Here is a 15,308-nt window from a genome sequence, read left to right as displayed (position 1 = left end):
TACAACAGTATCTCATATACTCAAAATGAATGACTGATGAATGAGAAATTGATATTCAAAGTAGGGTACATATGAAATGTATTAGGTAAGGAAAATGAGAAAAATCCAAATCCCACATTGATAGGATATTATGCAAGGAAATAATTTATATACACAAACTCACTTTCTATTTACTAAATGATTTAGGTTAAAATTGTACCTCATAAGTTGGTGTAAGGGGTGTAAAGTTGGTGTAAGGGGTGTAACTCCATGATCGCCCAATCCATTAGGGTGGGTGCACTCCCACAATTTGGGTGATTTGAATGTGGATATTTTACCTACAACAATTTAAATATTTTTCTCAAGTGAAGTTTATCTTTTTTAATATTCTAAATTAAAAAGGATATTATGTGATTTCCTTTTATTTAAATATTAAATATGGTATGATTTGTAATTCACGAATATATTTGATATGATACGGTGTTAATTGATTATTTTTTATTTTATTCGGATGATAATTAACAGTCAAATTTTATTTAAGGTAGTATTATTGATTGTTTTCGATTTTATTCAGGTACTAATTAATAGCTTAAATCTATTATTTTCAATTGTCTCCTTTGTGAAACATTATAGATACATTGTTAACCTACTAGGTTAAACACGGTTCAAAAACTCTCTTCTTCCTCTCTTGTTTTAGGTGATAGTCTGTAGCAAGATTTAAATATTTTACCTACAACGAATTAAATATTTTCCTTAAGTGAAGCTTATCTTTTTGAATATTCTAAATTAAAAAAGATATTATGTGATTTCCTTTTATTTAAATATTAAATATCGTATGACTTGCAATTCACGAATATATTTGATATAATATGGTGTTAATTGATTATTTCTGATTTTATTCGGATGCTAATTAACAGTCAAATTTTATTTAAGGTGGTATTATTGATTGTTTTAGATTTTATTCAGATACTAATTAATAGCCCATATATATTATTTTCAATTCGTCTCCTTTGTGAAACACTATAGATACAATGCTAACCTACTAGGTTAAACACGGTTCAAAAACTCTCTTCTTCCTCTCTGGTTTTCGGTGATAGTCTCTAGCAAGATTTAAATATTTTACCTAAAACGAATTAAATATTTTCCTTTAAGTGAAACTTATCTTTTTGAATATTCTAAATTAAAAAGGATATTATGTGATTTCATTTTATTTAAATATTAAATATGGTATGACTTGCAATTCACGAATATATTCGATATGATATAGTGTTAATTGATTATTTCTGATTTTATTCGGATGCTAATTAACAGTCAAATTTTATTTAAGGCGGTATTATTGATTGTTTTCGATTTTATTCAGATACTAATTAATAACCCATATATATTATTTTCAATTTGTCTCCTTTGTGAAACGGATGCTAATTAACAGTCAAATTTTATTTAAGGCGGTATTATTGATTGTTTTCGATTTTATTCAGATACTAATTAATAACCCATATATATTATTTTCAATTTGTCTCCTTTGTGAAACACTATAGGTATAATGATAACCTACTAGGTTAAACACGATTCAAAAACTCTCTTCTTCCTCTCTTGTTTTCGTTAATAGTCTCTAGCAAGATTTGGTTCGTGATCTCGCAAGTTGTGTTACTGTGTGTTGATCATATTGTTGTTGTATCCTGGGAGACAGACGACCAATATATCTCGAGAACCAAGGAGTGGCCGAAAATCTATCTTAAAAAAATATGTTGTTGCAGGACTCAACCTAATTCAAGATCGATATCCTGTTATTTTTTGGGTTCTTTACTCTAACATGTTTCTTCTACTTTATTAATAAAATTCAATTTGTTTTTATTTTATTTTCGTCTCGGATTGTATAACAATCTTAAGAAAACTCTTCTTTTACCTTTCTGAAAACAAATCCGAGACTAGCCGAAAAAGGTGTAAAAATCGAAGCAAATTAATTTGTTTTCAGGAATTATCCTACTATTTTAATGGGATTACTTAGAACGAACAAATATTTTGACAAAAATTATCGATGTAGTAACCTTGGTTACTAATTTAATTCTATTTCTTTTACAGAACGATGGAAGCAACAGATTCCAATAGGTTGCCCAGCTTGGATACTAGAATAATGATTCCAGTTCAGAATTCGAATGTGAATCAATCAACTGTGGCAGTTAACCGCATCGAGATGCCATCGAAATTTTGTGGATAAAATTTTAAGATATGATAGCAAAAGATGTGGTTCTATCTAACCACGATGAACTATACTAAGTACCTAAATGAAGATCTTTCTGTATTTAAAGATGGAGAAGGAGAAAGAGAGATGGATAATATCACTGCCTTCAATATGGTTGAAGCTTGGAAGCACGCTAACTTCATATGAAAAAAATTACATCATGAACTATTTACATGATTCGCTATATCCATTGTATTTAACTTATTACACGACAAAGAAATTGCGGGAGTCATTGGACCATAAATATCAGGCCGAAGATGTTGGAGCTAAAAAGTTTTAGTTGCCAGATTCTTGAAGTATGTTATGGTTGATTCCAAACCAGTAGTAAAGAAAGTAGAGGAATTCCAACTGATTATTAATGGAATTCTCACTGAGAATATGGTTAGAAATGAATCATTCCAAGTGGCAGGTACTATTGAGAATCTACCTCCCAAATGGAATGACTTCAAGAATTACCTGAAGCATAAGAGGAACGAAATGACCATGGAGGAACTTATTGTCAGACTTTGTATTGAAGAGGAACAAAATGACCATGGAGGAACTTATTGTCAGACTTTGTATTGAAGAGGACAATAGATTTAATGCCAATAAGCTCAACAAAGAATCCTTCAAGGAGGCTAAGGCAAAAATGGTTGAAGTCAATGACTTCAAGAAGGGAAAACATCCCAAGAATAGGTCAAAGTTGGGACCTAAAGGTGGAATTTCCAAGAAGGAAAAGATCCAAGGAAAATGCTACAATTGTGGAAAGATGGGGAACAAGTCTACTGAATACAGATTACCAAAGAAAGTCAAGGCTTACGAGGCAAATTCTTTGGAAGGAATTGTCAAGAACGTTGAGGACTTGGATCTATGTGTTCTGATGTCTGAAGTCAACTTGGTTGACTCTAACCTAAGAGAATGGTGATTGATACTGGAGCCACACGTCATATCTGTTGTAACAAGGACTCCTTTTCTGAGTTGGTACCTTGCGACAATGGGGAGAAGCTCTACATGGGCAATGTTGCGACTTCCAAGATCAAGGGAAAGGGTAATGTGGACTTGAAGATGACTTCTGGTAAAGAACTCAAGCTGTAAAATGTATTGTATGTTCCTAATATATGAGAAAATATTGTATCTGTGACACTCTTAAGTGTTAACGGCTTTAGAATGGTGTTTGAATCCCAAAAGTTGATTGTGTCTAGTATAATTAACAAGATCATCGTTTCAAATAGTTGACGAAATAATGAAATTCTTGATATAATACATAACGACGTTTGTGACTTAAAATTTGTACAAACAAGATGAGGGAATAAATACTTTATTACCTTCATTGACGATAACACGAAGTACTGCTATGTCTATTTGCTTAAGAGCAAAGATGAAGCTATAGAGAAATTTAAACTCTATAAGCAGAAAGTAAAAAAACAAACTTAATAAAAAGATTAAGATGGTGAGAAGTGATCGTTGTGGTAAATATGTTGAACCATTTGGTGAATTTTGTTCACAACATGGTATTATTCACGAAATAACTCCACCTTATTCTACTCAATCTAATGGAGTAGCCAAACATAAAAATCAGACTCTAAAAGAAATGATGAACACTTTGTTAGGAAACTCTGTGTTATCACATAACATGTGGGAGAAGTTGTTCTTTCAGCAAATTACCTTTTAAATAATGTACCCTTGAAGAAAAATGACAAAACACCATATGAGTTATGGAAAGAATGAAAACCTTCATACAAACACTTAAAAATGTAATGATGTTTTGCCAAGGTAATGGCCCCATTACCAAAGCAAATTAAAATAAGTCATAAGACTGTGGATTGCATTTTCATTGGGTATGCAGAACAAAACAATACATATTGGTTTCTTATGCATTAATCAAATATTCCTGAGATTCATACAAACACTTGAAAATGTAATGATGTCTTGCTAAGGTAATGACCCCATTACCAAAGCAAATTAAAATAGGTCATAAGACTGTGGATTGCATTTTCATTGGCTATGCAGAACATAACAATACATATCAGCTTCTTATGCATGAATCAAAGAATCCTGAAATTCATAAGAACACAATAATGGAATCAAAGAATGCTTCATTCTTTGAAGATGTATTCCTTTGCAAGTATAGGGTAGTTGATCATAGTTCAATAAAACAAACCTTAGAGACTAACAATTAAGATAGTCCAGATGATCAACAAGAGGCTGAACTAAAATAGAGCCAAGAAAGAGCAAATGAGCTAAAGTGGAAAGATCATTTGGATCAGATTTCTTAACTTATATGATAGAGGCTAAACCTCAACCGTATAGCGATGTTATACGATATTAGGAAGACACCTTATGGAAGGAAAACATTAAAAGTGAGATCGATTCCATCATGCAAAATCACACATGGGAATTAGTGGATCTTTCTTCGGAAATGAAATCACTATGCTCAAAATGGATTTTCAAACGGAAAATGAAAGCATATGGAACAATTGATAAATATAAGGATAGATTGGTAATAAAATGTTACTGACAAAAGGAATGTCTTTATTATTTTTGATAGATACTCTCTTGTATCAAGAATAACATCCATAAGAATGATACTTGCAATTATTGCTTTGCGAAATCTAGAAGTACATCAAATTGATGTTAAAATAACTTTTCTAAATGGAGATCTTGATGAAGAAATATATATGGAACAACCTGGGGTTAAGTAGTTTCAGGACAAGAAAGAAAAATATGTCGATTGGTGAAGTCTTTGTATAGATTTAAATAGGGACCAAAAAAATGGCATGAGAAGTTCGATAATGTCATGATGACAAACGAATTCAAGATAAATGAGTGAGACAAGTGTGTATATGTCAAAAACACAAACATAAGGTATGTGATTATATGTTTATATGTTGATAACATACTCATTGGTGGAAGTAACAATGAAATGGTAGAACGTACCAAGGATATGTTAAATTCAAAATTTGACATGAAAGATATGAGATTGGCCAACAAGATTTTGGGTATCCAAATTAAAAGGTCATATGAAGGTCTCATACTGACTCAGTCATACTATGAGGACAAGATCTTGAAAAGTTTAACAAGGATGATTCTGGTATAGCTAGAACTCTAATAAATTCTTGTTCACATTTGTCTAAAAATCATGGTGAAAGTGCTCATCAAGTGGAATATGCAAGGGTCATAGGCAGTATAATGTATCTTATGAGCTGCACTAGACCGAACATCGCTTTTATTGTGAGTAATTTATGTAGATTTATAAGCAATCCAGGAAAAGACTACTGGAAAGTGATAATTAGGATATTGAGATATCTTAGATATACTCGAGACTATGATTTGCATTATTCCAAAGAATTTGTTGTCCTAGAAGGATACTTCGATTCTAGTTGGATATATGATATTTAAGACACCAAAGGTACAAGCGGATATGTAGTCACTTTGGGAGGAGGAGTTGTGTCATAGAAATCCTCAAGACAAACGATTATAACCAGATCCACAATAGAATATGAGTTTGAGCTCTAGATAAGTTTGGAGAAGAAGCATAATGGATTCGATATTTTCTTGAGGACATACCTGAATGGTCAAAACCTATGCCCACAATATGTATATACTGTGATAACCAAGCAACAATTGCTAGAGCACATAATTTTATGCATAACGGTAAATCGAGATATATGCGTCGTCGACATAATATCGTTAGACAATTGATCTCAAAGGGAGTTATCTCTATTGATTTTGTGAAATTAAAGTATAACATTGCAAATCCACTAACCAAAAGGTTAAACAAAGATCAAATTAAGAAAACATCTAAAGAAATGAGACTAAAGCCCATGAAAATTAAAGGTGTTATGTGAAGGAAAACCCTACCTTGTTAATAGGAGATCCCTAGATCTAGGTTCAAATAGATAACCTAATTACATAAATTGTCTACAGTCATTGTGGGGGTCTCTTATCCCAAGTTCGTTCCTATGATGTAAACAGTGATCAGATTAATATAGGCTAAGCAAGGCTTTTAATGGCCATTGTGTGCATCGATGAGTCAAGCAACATAAGTCATATATGTGAGAGTGAAGTGAGATCGCTTCAAGGAGACCATAGGGTATAGTCTTTCAAACTCTTGCAGAACCAGGAGATGTCCACGACTATATGAACATACCCATGATAACTAATATGCTTGTCAAAAAAGACAGTTGTGTGAAGTATATCATCGTTTACACAAATGAAAGAATAATTCAAGTGCATCACGTCTACTGATTGGCCAATAAAGTAAATATATTGTCATAAGGGAAGGTTCAAAGGATGACACCTACCTATCCTATGTAACTATCATTCGTAGGGACTATCACCACATCGAGTCAAAATATTTTGATAAAAACATCAATTTCATTTATGTGGGGGATTGTTGGAAAAATGTTATAAACTGTAAACTTTGAGGCATATTTTCTAAGTGTAAAGATGAATAATCGAATAATGAATTTATTGATTCATATTCTACTACGTTAGATCTTTACAACGGTATCTCATATGCTCAAAATGGATGAGTGGTGAATGAGAAATTGTTGCTCAAAGTATGGTACATGTGAATTGTGTTGTGTAAGGAAAATGAGAAAAACCCATATCCCACATTGGTAGGATATTAAGCAAGGAAATGGTTTATATACAGAAACTCACTTGCTTCTTTAAATGACTTGGGTTAAAACTATGCCTCGCGCGCAGACGCAGGGGGTGCAAATCCATGCTCACCAAACCCATCGGGGTTGGGGGCGCACTTGTATGACGTGGACGACGCGAATGTCCAGACCAGTCGGGCCCTATGAGGGCCTGCAAATATTTTACCCACTACGAATTAAATATTTTCCTTAAGTGAAGCTTAAGTGAATATTCTGAATTAAAAAAAAAATATTTTTGAATATTTTGAATTAAAATGATATTATGCTATTTCCTTTTAATTTAAATATTAAATATGGTATGACTTGCAATTCACAAATATATTCGATATGATACAATGTTAATTGATTATTTATGATTTTATTCGGATGCTAATTAATAGCTGAATTTTATTTAAGGTGATATTAATTAATTATTTTCAATTTTATTTGGATACTAATTAGTAGCCTTAATATATTTGCTTCCAATTCGCCTCCTTTGTGAAACACTATAAATACCGTGCTAACCTACTAGATTAAAACACGGTTCAAAAACTCTCTTCTTCCTCTATTGTTTTCGATGATAGTCTCTAACAAAGATTTGATTCGTGATCTCACAAGTTGTGCTATTGTGCGTTGATCATATCGTTGTTGTATCCTGGGAGACAGACAACCAATATATCTCGAGCACCAAGGAGTGACCGAAAATATGTCTTAAAAAAATTGCGTTGTTGCAGGCCTCAGCCTGATTCAAGTTCGACATCCTATTATTATTTGGGTTCTTTACTCTAACTTGTTTCTTCTACTCTATAATAAAATTCGATTTATTTTTATTTTATTTTCGTCTCGGAGATTGCATAACACATTCATCATTAGTTAAAATTCCTTACAGCATTAAGGAACGGTGACCAAAGTTTCTAGTCCCAACTTTTCTGATACACCCTTTGTAATAAAGTTAAAATTGAGGTTTCATCTGATTAATGAACTGCCAATGAAGCATGGATATTTTGGGCTTGGAATAATTAGGTTTATTTCTTTTCTGTCAGCAGTCGAATCTGGTTTACTCGGGTTAATGATTAGGACTTACCTTGAACATTGTTATTTAGTTGAATGAAACAACCGAAGATTGTGCTTCTTATTTTTGTGTCGGGGAAGATTGATTTCCACTTCAATATTCGATGGTAGCAATATTGAAGAATTTTATTAATCACGAGGCTAAATAGATATATTATTCAAAATTTGAATGATTTCTAAGACATTTATATTGTGTCACAATTACATTTCATTTTAACTTATCTCAAATTATTTTTCAATCAATATTAATAATATTTTGTTTTACGTGAAGTATTTTATTTCAACATAGTCATTCCCTTGAGATTGAGCTGCATAGTTGACTAATGCCTCATCTTTGACGCTTGGACTTGCATCTAAATGATCCATAATAAACGTTATTTAGATTTGTGTTGCTTAATGATGTGGAAAAAAAAATGGAGTTTTATTAGACGTGTGATGGATGTGAGAATTGTGGGAAACAAGGAGGGTGACATTGTAATTTACATTGAAGATATTCCCAGTGAAGCGGGAGCACTTCCCGAAAAATATTTTTGTGGCAAAGGTTCCTTTTCCATGAGAATCAGCCTTCTTTTCTTTCTTCCAAGAAAAAAACACTGTTGCTTTCTTTCTTCTACCTCCGGAATCAACAGCATTAAACCATAAGCAGTTATAAAGCAAATTCTTTCAAGAGCTAAAGCGAAACCTTTGTTCTCGGTTAAACGGCCCAATTCACACCACAAGGTCGTCTGAAGCTGCACTTTCATGGCGATACTGTGGAACCCAAAAACCCTTCTCATTGCAAGCTTATTAGCAACGTTTGTTGTGGTTATTTTGAGCTAAAATCAGTTCAAGCTCGTAAGGAGACTACTGGGAGGCTCTATTTTCCTCCTCATTCCATCAAGAAAGGCAGCAGATTTTATGCAAAGGCGCGTTTGAATGTGGACGATGAAGCAATTTATGACAAAGATGATTATGATAGTGATTTCGAGACTGATGAATTGGCTTGTTTTAGGGGTCTTGTTTTGGATATCTCTTACAGATAAACCACCCCCCCCCCAAAAAAAAGTTACTCATCTTTTCTTGTTTGAATTTGATGCTTTGTTTTGTTGTTTCAATGGGGGTATGACAGAGGGCAGAAATTGAACTGAAATCTTTTACTGAAGCCAAAATGTAATTTTATCTCTGCATTAGCTTCTAACATTACAATTTTAAGGGGTCAAAATTTTAGTTTTACCATGAATTAGCTTATAATTTATGTGGGCGTTATAAACAAATATACCATTTTAGGGTCCTAGTGTTCCTTGTTTGATTCTTTCTTACGTGATTTGCAATGGTATAAGATCTAATTATTTAGTGACATTCAATTCCAGGCCAGTCAACGCTGTCTGCTGGAGGCGAGCTATATGTTTGGAGTTCATGGAAAAGGTTGGATCACTTTAGTGTGCATACTCCTCCCTATTTTAAATCTGAAAATTAAACCGTAATTTTCAGTTTGGTCATTGTTAAATTCGGCTCACATTTTCTCATAAATCATGTTCCAACTTGAGGAAGGCTAGTGAAGTATAGGCTATAGAGTCCTCGTTTTACCATTTCATCACATGGTAGGACAATTGTTTGATGAATGCACGTTGCTTCTTTTGTCGAGGCTAATGTTCTAGAATATTATGATCAGACTGTGAACTCCCCCAGTGTTCTGAGTGTTCGTCTACCAGGTTCGCCATCTATTGCGAGTTGTTAAGAGAAGAAGAATCAGAGCCAATCTTAGCCGCAAAAATGTTCTGTTTAGGGATAATTTCACCTGTCAGTAAGTTGTTCACAATTTCACTCTCACTACTCTGAATCAAAACTCAGTTGATCTCCTACTTCAGGTTGTCATTCCCTATTACATAATATATTTTACTTTGGCTCGAATATGATACCGGTCGCAGATAATTCATATTTCGAACTAAAAATGAAGAATCAGAATAACAAAATTACGGTTGTTATTATAATTCCTAAATCAATTCTATGAGGTTCTTGTTCCTGATCTTATAAATTCAGTTCAAAGGCAATCGTCTGTTGGCCTTCAAAGGATCTCATACAATGAGGTTTTGGTTTTGTGAAAAAGGTATTGTTCAGCTCCTGACAACTTGACCATAGATCATGTTCTGCCTGTTGCAAGAGGAGGGGAATGGAAGTGGGAAAATCTGTTAAGATAATGATATTAAACCGATCACATTACTCAATATTTCTCGATTAACTCCATTTCTTCTTCTTATCAATGTTACTTTGTCACACTCAGGTGTGTGTCCGATACAGGTTCACTCAAATTTTCGCAAGATTTTCATGTGTTTTCGTCCAGACATATCTTATCGAGACAGTATCAAAAGAGTTTAAGATTTCATGGTTCTAACCACCATGAATTCTCAACTTTTATAGGTTTTTCCCCCCTTGTTTGCGTGGTTACAGGTCGCTGCTTGTGCCAAATGCAATTCAAAGAAGGGTCAGAAAACTCTGGAGGAAGCAAATATGAAGCTGATTAAGGTCCCCAAGGTACTTTTATTCAGACTTGTTAAGGATATCCTAAAATTTTTGAAGTTTTCCCATGTATTTAGAGGTTACTTAGTGGACTATATCTACACACCCATGTCTAGAGATTAATTGAACGTAAGTTTTGTAAATGGATACTTACAAAAGGGGGGGGGGGGAATGAAGAGTCGGAGTAGCATAGTTATGTATTGTATGAATATCGGATACTTTTAACATTATGATTTTAATATTTGAAAACCAAGATCAGTGTCCCCTTTGGCTGTTCAGGCCCCAAAGGATTACGACATACTTGCCATCCCCTTAACTTGCTCAGCAATGAGGATGTTGAGGAAGAGAAATGGAACACCTCAAGAATGGCGTCAATATCTCCCCTCTTCTACCGAGCTGTAGAAATCCATTTACACTTGTTACTCCGATTTGAATGTGAATGTCCGATGACAAGGGTATGATTTCTCAAGTTCTTTCAATATATTTGGAAGATCTTTGGAGCACATGACATTATAGACTCGTATCTGGATAAACCTCGGACATTGATGCCGTGAAAAATGAACGCAATTGAATTAACATTGATCAATATAGATAATTGAAACGTACAGGCTTTTTCTTTCTGATCTTTTTTACCTGGTATTAAATGCCTATGAAGCATTACAGTCGGTGTCGAGCTTGGTACATGTAGGTCTGTACCCCGAGCGCCGTACATGACCTAGAAGGTCCAAGCGAAGCCGTATATGTTCTCTTCGAGTTTCCATAGGGAATTAACCTACACCATTTCTTACTGAGATATTTAACATTCTGAGCACCAACAAGAAGCTTGTTTCAGTTCTTTCTGGAAAGGTCGAGTGAGCATTTCAGCTGCCCATCGTACTGATAGATTCCCTAACGACGGTCATAATTTCCGGGAGCGATGCTCTTGAGATCCTCGGCTAGAAGGCCAAACAAGTGAACTATATGTCCGGGACGTAAAGGTGTGCCTTTGTTGCCTGCAAGTCTTGGCGAGAGCCGCTGTAAAATGTCTGAGCATTACCCCAATTTGGCATTTCCATTCCCTTGGTAGGCCAACCAACTTCCCCAATGATAAAGCAATTAACGGTTTTTGTGATCATGGCAGATGGAGAAAAACAAAAGAACCTTTCAATTTTAGGCTTAATATAAAAATAAATGTCTAAACTATAATTTTTTTCTCATTTAGGTGCTTGAATTATTTTTGGTCAATTCAAGTGTCTAATATTATAAACGTTATCATTTTAAGTGTTCTGGTCCTAAGGACCGTTAAAAAGTTCTGCTAAGTGACACATGTATTTTATATAATTTTGATTATTTTTAAAATAAAAAAGGGTAAAGTATATAAATAGTCCCAAAACTTTTAGGGTGCTCCCATTATAGTCACCGTACTTTTGAAACTTACAATACAATCATCAAATTTTTAGTTCGTTATAAGTAAGGTTCCTGTCGTTACCTCCTGTTAGTTTTTTACTGACGTGGCACTTAACTGTCGTTAACCCTCCCTCCTCCTCCTCCTCCTCCTCCTCCTCATCCTCCTTCTCACACTCTCTTAATGAAATCGCATATCCAAAGCCTTGTAACACAAGCAAATAAATCATTTAATGCTACTCTACACAAGCAAATGAAAGGCTCATAAAATTTAATGCTAGAATTTATATAATGCAACAACTTGTACCAACCACACATACGTAAAATCAATGTAACACCCTAACCCGTACCCGACCCGGATACGAGTATGAGATGTCACATTGACTTTTTAAAACGATGTTCTTCCAAAATAACCAAATATTTGAACTCATTTTAAGAAAAATACGATGATACATTATTGAATTATGCTTCATTATAAAAATTTAAGCAAAAATGTATTCATGAACAGTAAAATACGGTAATGAACAGTACCGATGCACAAAAATTCCGAAGCAAAATTGCTGATACAGTGACTTTCGTAAAACGTCATAAAACTCGTAAAAATTTAACCGTTCATTAATATATATATTTACATTTACATAAATACATTTAAAACATAACAAAACTTGATCAGAGTATAAATACTTAATTTACCAACTTTGTTTACATGCCAACTTATTTTCACATAATAAAACATACTATTTAATCTACTTCTGATCTGACCTTCAAGTGGAGTTATGTTCTGCTAAGCTTAGCTTTGATCTTCCTGCTTCTCAGTACCTACGTGTAAATCGCTTACACGCTAAGTCATAGACTTAGTGAGACATATAAATATAATAATAATGCATTATGTATGAATATGAACATGCAATCTATCCATTGAATCATATCATATGCAATTCAATATAAACAATAATAATATGATAACATATAACTATAATAATGCACTTACCTTTGATAACCTTTTATAGGCCCATGTACATTTTTGAGAACTCAAGGTATTCGAGTACATTGAGGTTGTGCACTATTGTTTTCACCACAGCTCGTATGGGGTCCCACTAAGGGCTATGAAATTATCCCGAAGGACCTATGTACTGTATTTGTCCCGAATGACCACTCCTTAAGAATCATATACATATTTCAATGGATCAAATATGTCTCAAAAGACCCTGTAAATGTTCCAAAGGATATATATATACGCCCCGAAGGACCACGTAGAACCCTCGACTCTTGGCATGCCAACTATACCTATAGCTCTCATATCGTATACCATGGGCATTATTCTTATGTTTCATGTGTTCATGTATTCATGTCATTTCTCTTGTGATCACATAGCTCATATCACTTATCATATTACATGTGCATTTGAGTCTTTTCACATATATCATTTATCAAATCATATGAACATATATACTTTATGCATGTATCATAATAATTATCATGTATGCATGTTCATAATTATTGTACTATGAAAATCAACATAGGAATTAGACTTATCACAAGTCTTATTCCATTATACCATACTTATAGTATGCACTCACCTATATCCCTTTGTCTTTTCCTCGATCGATCTTACTTGTCACTTGTTCCGGAACTTGTTTAGGCTCAATATCTACATAAATATAATTTTCAAGACAATTATAAGAAGCTTAAACCTTATAATTCGATACTAATAACTTGAGCTAATTTAATGAACCCAATTTCAGCTTTTCCTTTAGGAGTGTATCGATGCACTATAGGTGCATCGGTACACAAAATAGCTTCGAAATCTCCATGCATCGATGCACATTCAAAAATTGTCTTAGTGCATCGGTACACACTCATAGTGCATCGATGCACTTGCCCATAATAGACTATTTCCACCCGAAATTCATCAATATTTCACCCAAATTTTCTTGTATAAAATCCTTATTATGCTACTAAATTCATCTATAACAACTTTAACCAATTCCTATCATTCTAACACCTTATAATCTTCCATATTTCATCCAAATTCTTAAGGCTAAGAATCATATCAAATTTTCTATGTTATCCAAACTTTGATTTAACACTTATAACTTCTTATTCACTCCTATGACAAGTCAAATTTAGTTTCAAATTCAACTTATCAACTATTTTCCAATAATTCACTTAAAAACCCATTTTCTTTAATCTTTCATAACTTCTTCATCTTTTGATTTTAAGGTAACTTAAGCTTAGTTATCATCTAATGATCAAAACACAATCTTAAAATTAACAAATAATTAACTAAACCGAAAACTTACCTTTAATGGAGACCTACGGAGAGAAGAAGAAGGAGAAGAAGATAAGCTTCCAAATGTCCATTCAACCCCCATGCTTATCTCTTAAATAAGAGATAAATATCTTTTTCATGAAAAGACCACCTTACCCTTCGTACTTTCCTTCCTCACAATTTAATCCAATACCAGAATTTATCACTTTAAAATTTTGAACTTTTCAATAAATTCTACTTTAATCACCAACTTTTGAACTTTTTACAATTTGGTCACTAACCCATAGTTTGGGATGTTACAACCAACTTCTTAACAAACCTAACTTGCTTTGGACATGAAGCTTGAAAAACCAACTTCTAAACAAACATGACTTGCTTTAGACATGAAGCTTGAAAGAACCAAAACCTCATCAAATGTAATAAGTCTATCAATCTTCGCACCAAGTATTCCCTCAAATCTCTGCCATAATAATCTAACAATTAACTTGCTTACTCCAAAAATAATTATAATAAAAACTTACACAAGAAACTATAAAATCGGAATGAAAACTTCAAAGTTATTTTGTAAATCACCTTCAGTTGAATAACAAGAATATTTGGCGTTTTATGTATAGACAGTTGCTTCCTTGTTGTCACCAATTTCTTACAATCAAACAACCATAAGTTTTTCATTCAAAACAGATTAAAAGCAAGTGTTTCTTGCATAGTTAATCAATTTTTTCCCAAGAAAGTAGAGAGATAAGCTGAATTTTCTTGGGGAAATTGAGAGAGAAAAAGAATCCATGAAATTGCTAAGTTGCTTGAGGTGGGAACACTTCCTTATAAGCGTAAACATGGTGATAATTTTCATTATATTTACAGGATTGTTTTTATCTATTTTCTCTTTTGGATTGAAAAGTTTTGATTTTTACTATAAATATGTGTTTTTGATTTGTAAATGATTAGTTAGAGTTTTGTAGAAAAAGAATAAGAAAAATAAGAAGAAACTGCAAGAAGAAGAAAAGAAGCTGCCACGAAGAAGAAAAAGCTGCAAAAAGAAGAAGAAAAGAAGCTGCCAAGTCAGAGAGTTAACGTAGGTAACTGCCATGTCAGCAAAAACTAACGGAGGTAACGATAGGGACTTTATTGAAAACGAACAAAAAGTTCGATGATTGTATTGTAAGTTTCAAAAGTTGGGTGACCAAAATGCAAGCGCCCTAAAAGTTTGAAGACTATTTATATACTTTACCCATAAAAATCAAAA

Source organism: Hibiscus syriacus, unplaced genomic scaffold (genome assembly GCF_006381635.1).
Source record: "Hibiscus syriacus cultivar Baekdansim isolate YM2019G1 unplaced genomic scaffold, ASM638163v2 tig00111105_pilon, whole genome shotgun sequence".
Lineage (NCBI taxonomy): Eukaryota > Viridiplantae > Streptophyta > Magnoliopsida > Malvales > Malvaceae > Hibiscus > Hibiscus syriacus.
This window is presented reverse-complemented; position numbering follows the sequence as displayed.